Here is a 7,500-nt window from a genome sequence, read left to right as displayed (position 1 = left end):
TTAAGTGTTCTATCCAGTCCCTAAGGATCTGACAGATACACCAGTAAAAGAACCGGATCAATCCGAAGACTGATCACTCCTACGATCGGATTTCTCCAAAAGTAAGTGTTCACTCGATTAGAACAAAGCCAACCGCAGTCGGACTTTGAGCTGTCTCGACCACCCTGTTCTTAAGCATTTGGGCCTTCGCTTTCCTCAGTCTTTCTCTTACAACGGCAAACTGAAGATCGAACACTGTTTAAACGCGCTCTCAATGCAATCACATGTATCACACCGGTACTACATCTGAACAGCTCTTTGATCAACAGAATACCCAAGTTCGAGCGACTTGCTTAAGTGTTCTATCCAGTCCCTAAGGATCTGACAGATACACCAGTAAAAGAACCGGATCAATCCGAAGACTGATCACTCCTACGATCGGATTTCTCCAAAAGTAAGTGTTCACTCGATTAGAACAAAGCCAACCGCAGTCGGACTTTGAGCTGTCTGGACCACCCTGTTCTTAAGCATTTGGGCCTTCGCTTTCCTCAGTCTTTCTCTTACAACGGCAAACTGAAGATCGAACACTGTTTAAACGCGCTCTCAATGCAATCACATGTATCACACCGGTACTACATCTGAACAGCTCTTTGATCAACAGAATACCCAAGTTCGAGCGACTTGCTTAAGTGTTCTATCCAGTCCCTAAGGATCTGACAGATACACCAGTAAAAGAACCGGATCAATCCGAAGACTGATCACTCCTACGATCGGATTTCTCCAAAAGTAAGTGTTCACTCGATTAGAACAAAGCCAACCGCAGTCGGACTTTGAGCTGTCTGGACCACCCTGTTCTTAAGCATTTGGGCCTTCGCTTTCCTCAGTCTTTCTCTTACAACGGCAAACTGAAGATCGAACACTGTTTAAACGCGCTCTCAATGCAATCACATGTATCACACCGGTACTACATCTGAACAGCTCTTTGATCAACAGAATACCCAAGTTCGAGCGACTTGCTTAAGTGTTCTATCCAGTCCCTAAGGATCTGACAGATACACCAGTAAAAGAACCGGATCAATCCGAAGACTGATCACTCCTACGATCGGATTTCTCCAAAAGTAAGTGTTCACTCGATTAGAACAAAGCCAACCGCAGTCGGACTTTGAGCTGTCTGGACCACCCTGTTCTTAAGCATTTGGGCCTTCGCTTTCCTCAGTCTTTCTCTTACAACGGCAAACTGAAGATCGAACACTGTTTAAACGCTCTCTCAATGCAATCACATGTATCACACCGGTACTACATCTGAACAGCTCTTTGATCAACAGAATACCCAAGTTCGAGCGACTTGCTTAAGTGTTCTATCCAGTCCCTAAGGATCTGACAGATACACCAGTAAAAGAACCGGATCAATCCGAAGACTGATCACTCCTACGATCGGATTTCTCCAAAAGTAAGTGTTCACTCGATTAGAACAAAGCCAACCGCAGTCGGACTTTGAGCTGTCTCGACCACCCTGTTCTTAAGCATTTGGGCCTTCGCTTTCCTCAGTCTTTCTCTTACAACGGCAAACTGAAGATCGAACACTGTTTAAACGCGCTCTCAATGCAATCACATGTATCACACCGGTACTACATCTGAACAGCTCTTTGATCAACAGAATACCCAAGTTTGAGTGACCTCCCATCATCAATGGGGGATTGCATTCCTATCTGACATCGGGGTCAACAGCATCAATATACTTGATACTGCCAATTTAAACCATTAAAGGCAATTTTCATGATGCAGATAGAGCAATTCAATCTACGCTTTAGGTCATCAATTGTAGCTTCGCATCCGCCTTCTCAGGCAGACGCTTGAAACCAGGGAACTGAACACACTGTTCCTCTCGTACTAAGTGTTACCCAAGCATAGATCACCCTGTTTTTGAGCGTTTGGGCCCTCGCTTTTCTCAGTCTTACTCTTACGAAGGCAAACTGAAGATCGAACACTGTTTAAACGCTCTCTCAATGCAATCACATGTATCACACCGGTACTACATCTAAACAGCTCTTTGATCAACAGAATACCCAAGTTCGAGCGACCTCCCATCATCAATGGGGGATTGCATTCCTATCTGACATCGGGGTCAACAGCATCAATATACTTGATACTGCCAATTTAAACCATTAAAGGCAATTTTCATGATGCAGATAGAGCAATTCAATCTACGCTTTAGGTCATCAATTGTAGCTTCGCATCCGCCTTCTCAGGCAGACGCTTGAAACCAGGGAACTGAACACACTGTTCCTCTCGTACTAAGTGTGATTACCCAAGCATAGATCACCCTGTTCTTAAGCATTCGGGCCTTCGCTTTCCTCAGTCTTTCTCTAACGAAAGCAAACTGAAAATCGTACACTGTTTAAACGACCAACAAACAAGCTTATCTAGGAGAAGTTACTCCTAAGCTACCATCTAAACAGCTTTTTGATCAACAGAATACCCAAGTTTGAGCGACTTCCTTTTGGCGTCAACAATGACGAGGCATTTGGCTACCTGCTTTTGGCGTCAACAATGACGAGGCATTTGGCTACCTGCTTTTGGCGTCAAAAATGACGAGGCATTTGGCTACCTGCTTTTGGCGTCAAAAATGACGAGGCATTTGGCTACCTGATTTTGGCGTCAACAATGACGAGACATTTGGCTACCTTCTCTCTTGCTATAATGCACCACTGACTCTCACTTGCTATCATCCACACCGAGCAAGCTACTTTGACTGGGAGCCCATCCCCAGTCTCAAGCTATCATGCACCACCGTTTTTCTTGCTAATGCACCACCATCATACTAAGGATCACCAACAAGGATCACCTTGAGTTAACCTAACTTGCATCAGGTCAACTCTCTTTGAATTATCTTTCGGGAATCTAAGGTGATCCATTAAGGACTACCTTGAGCCAATCTAACCTTAGCTAGACCAACTCTTAGATGAACCATGAAGGAACATCATGCTATCATGCACCACCGACTCTTCCTTGCTATTATCAACCACCGAGCAAGCTACTTTAACTGGGAGCCAATCCCCAGTCTCATGCACCACCGTCTCTCTTACTCACATGCACCACCGACTCTTCCTTGCTATTATCAACCACCGAGCAAGCTACTTTAACTGGGAGCCAATCCCCAGTCTCATGCACCACCGTCTCTCTTACTCTCATGCACCACCGACTCTTTCTTGCTATCATCAACCACCGAGCAAGCTACTTTGACTGGGAGCCAATCCCCAGTCTCATGCACCACCGTCTCTCTTACACTCATGCACCACCGACTCTTTCTTGATTATGCACCACCACCTTTCAGCAAAATCTCCAAAAAGATCTACTGCGTACCGGGTCATATTTAATGAGCTGACCGGCTCTTCGCTCAAACAGTGGCATTAGTCACTGATCCTTCCGCAGGTTCCCCTACGGAAACCTTGTTACGACTTTTACTTCCTCTAGACAATTAAGCTCGATCCGCTTCCACCTATTGCCAGGACCGAAGTCTCAGCGACGGGCTTCCGCAATTCTTGCTTAAACATCCAATCAGTAGTAGCGACGGGCGGTGTGTACAAAGGGCAGGGACGTAATCCCCAGTAGTTGTTGACTACCGAGTACTAGGAATTCCTGGTTCACGAATGCAAGTTACAACATTCGATCCCCTTCACGCTCATGAATTTTAGGTGATTACCCGGACCATATAGGCCAAGGTTATCCCTCAATTTAAATTCACCAGTGTAGCGCGCGTGCAGTCCAGGACATCTAAGGGCATCACAGACCTGTTATAGCCTCACTTCACTTGTGCTATTTAATTGCACATAGTACCTCTAAGAAGTAACCAATACTCTAACGAGAATGGCACTATTTAGATGATCAAGATCTCGTTCGTTATCGGAATTAACCAGACAGATCACTCCACTAACTAAGAACGGCCATGCACCACCGCCCATATAATCATGAAAGATCATCAATCTGTCAATCCTTAAGATGTCTGGACCTGGTGAGATTTCCCGTGTTGAGTCAAATTAAGCCGCAGGCTCCACTCCTGGTGGTGCCCTTCCGTCAATTCCTTTAAGTTTCGATTTTGCAACCATACTTCCCCCGGAACCAATAAACTTTGGTTTCCCGGTTAATTTCTTGCCAAGTCAGAAGAGACTTTGACAAATCGTAAGTTGGTATAGTTTATGGTTAGAATTACGAGGGTATCTAATCCTCTTCAATACTCTAACTTTCGTTCTTGATTAATGAAAACATTCTTGGCAAATGCTTTCGCAGTAGTTTGTCTTGCCACGATCCAAGAATTTCACCTCTAACGTAGCAATACAAATGCCCCCGGCTGTTCCTTTCAATCATTACCGCACTTTAGCCACCGGCATCAGTAAAACGCGGGTCATTCTCCATTATTCCATGCTTGATTATTCAATCCCAAAGGATGCTTTGAACACTCTAATTTTCTCAAAGTGAAAACACCGTTTCCACACCTCGTCACATTTAAGTGCAAGGTATTTCTTCGATGCGAAGGATGAGCGTAACGAGTGGAAAGCGTTAACTAACCACCATGTTACCGTTATACTCAAACAGATCCAACTATGAGCTTTTTAAACGCAGCAACTTTTGCATACGCTTGTAGAGGCTGGTATTACCGCGGCTGCTGGCACCAGACTTGCCCTCTACTCGATCATCAAAGGAGCTTTTGCATCCTTTCCATTCTGATTACAAACCATTAAGGCTCATATCATTATTTCTCGTCACTACCTCCTCGTGCGGAGAGTGGGTAATTTGCGTGCCTGCTGCCTTCCTTGGATGTGGTAGCCGTTTCTAAGGCTCCCTCTCCGGAATCGAACCCTGATTCCCCGTTAGCCGTCACAACCATGGTAGTCCGTTACACTACCATCATAGGTTGATAGCTCAGAAATTCGGAAGCTGCGTCCCCCGGCCTAAGCCATCTGGGATCTTTCAGTTACTTTGGATTCATCCGGTATGCGCCCGTACTTAGCAGGTCGCTCGGTGAATTCTTGTAAAAGTTCGCGACCGGAGTCACGCAATCTGCATGCATTAGCTGCAGGGTTACCGCAGTTATTCATCTGACAGGTAACTCAACTTTTAGATAGTAACTGATTTAATGAGCCATTCGCGGTTTCACTTTTGCAAGTTTCACTTACACATGCATGGCTTAGTCTTTCAGACAAGCATATGGCAACTGACAGGATCAATCAGTTTAAAGTACTTCGGAAGCTAGCTTTTTCAAACCGAACCCTGATTTGCAAGCTGCTACCTTTCCAGAAAGGCACACTAAGGTCAACCTTTCCCACGCACAAACTACTACTATCAGCATTTTAAACCTTCACGAGCTAAAGAAGTCTTGGACTCTAGAGGACTTAGGAAAGGCCGTCCTCTGACTAACTTAGTTAAACAGCATAGTTGTGCACCATTGGTACTGATACGGTAAACCATATCCAACTACACCTATAAGTAAGTCTTTCCTGGGGCACCAAGTCCAGGCTTATGCAAGCGCCACCAAGCACGTTTCTTTGAGACCAAGACGACTTCAACTCGACAGCTCACTTAGTTAAACAGCACGGTTGTTGCACCTCTGGTGCTGATACGGCTAACCATATCCAACCATACCTATAAGCAAGCTACTTTGACTGGGGCACCAAGTTCAGTCTCATGCAAGAGCCATCAAGCATGATTAGAACCTTCACGAGCTAAAGCAATCTTGGACTCTAGAGGACTTAGGAAACGCCGTCCTCTGACTAACTCAGTTAAACAGCATAGTTGTGCACCATTGGTACTGATACGGTAAACCATATCCAACTACACCTATAAGTAAGTCTTTCCTGGGGCACCAAGTCCAGGCTTATGCAAGCGCCACCAAGCACGTTTCTTTGAGACCAAGACGACTTCAACTCGACAGCTCACTTAGTTAAACAGCACGGTTGTTGCACCTCTGGTGCTGATACGGCTAACCATATCCAACCATACCTATAAGCAAGCTACTTTGACTGGGGCACCAAGTCCAGTCTCATGCAAGAGCCACCAAGCATGATTTGGTTTACACCGGTTCATAGTTATGCGCAGTACTTAGAAGCACCTTAGCTAAAGCCAATCCTTCTTTTCACAAACAGCTCAACGACTGATTGCTTCACTTTCAAGCTTTTCTTAGCCTTCTCGAGAAGAGACTTTGCTCAACTACACAAAGCCTTTAAGGCAGTTTTGGTTCTGCTTTCTAGTTATAAACTATCTGACCTTCGTTCTTTTCGAACCTTGGATGGTTCTCCTTACTGAGGCGAAATCGAGCGATGATACTTTACCAGTGGTCAAGTCTCATCAAATTACGCCTTTCTGATACGCTTTTGAGGTTAGGAAGTAAAAAAAAAATTTTCAAAAATTTTGAAATTTTTCAAAATTTTTTTGAAAATTCTCGCTACTACCCTCCCCCTATAATACACAGAAATCTCCTAAATGAGTATTTCTGGGGAAAATTTTTTTTTTTTCAAATGCTCACCATTTGCTCAATTTTTGCTCAAAATAACTTTTGAAAACACGCCCGGAAAGCCCTGCCCATGTACTTTCCAACGCTTTTTACCCGAAGTGAATCGCACAATTTTTTGTTGACCAAAAATGCAAGAGACTGAAGTGAAATTTTTTTTTTTTTTTGAAAAAATAGCAAAAGTCAATTTTTAACTCGAGCTGGAACCTAAACTAATTTTAGTAAAAAAAATTGTAATATACCATTAGAAAGCTATGCTCAAGGGCTTTCCAGCGGTTATAATTATATTAAAATTGAACAATTTTTTGTTGCCCGAAATTTCATTCTTCTAAACTTCGTCACTTTTTGAGCTCAAAATTGCAGTTCAGCCAAAGCGCTATAACTTTTACACCACTGGTCCGATTGGACTGAGCTTTCTACACCAACTAGCCCTCACACAGAGCTCTCTACGCTAAAATTGAAAGTTAGCTGTGCGAGCACTCCTTCATGCCTAAACAGCTGTTTTTCTGCAATTTCGAGCTGAAAAATCGAATTACAGAGTTTACGGCTCGGGTCATAACTTTTGAACCACTGGTCGCACAGCTCCCATCTTTTTCATGCAGCTGACCATCAAGCATATCTAACTTCGCTAAAATTAAAAGTGAGCTGTGCGAGCACTCTTTCAAGCTCAAACAAGCGTTTTAGAGCCCTGAGACCCCCATTTTTCAGCTCAAAATAGGGGTCTTCCGCTTCGATCAGTCGCTCCTGCAGCTCAACCAAGGGTCGCGCAAGCTCATCTAAGGTGGTTCTAAGACCTATTTTTCACGAGGAAGCGAATGGGCTTATCCCGGAAGCTCTACGAGCAAGCTTTGTTAACTTTCAAGCCAACTGAAGCAACTTCGTCAGTTTTGGACCTCATTTTGAGCTTGTTTACGGCTCGGGTCATAACTTTTGAACCACTGGTCGCACAGCTCCCATCTTTTTCATGCAGCTGACCATCAAGCATATCTAACTTCGCTAAAATTGAAAGTGAGCTG

Source organism: Symsagittifera roscoffensis, unplaced genomic scaffold (genome assembly GCF_963678635.1).
Source record: "Symsagittifera roscoffensis unplaced genomic scaffold, txSymRosc1.1 SCAFFOLD_1008, whole genome shotgun sequence".
Lineage (NCBI taxonomy): Eukaryota > Metazoa > Xenacoelomorpha > Acoela > Convolutidae > Symsagittifera > Symsagittifera roscoffensis.
The sequence above is the reverse complement of the archived record's forward strand: the minus strand, read 5'-3'. Positions refer to the sequence as shown.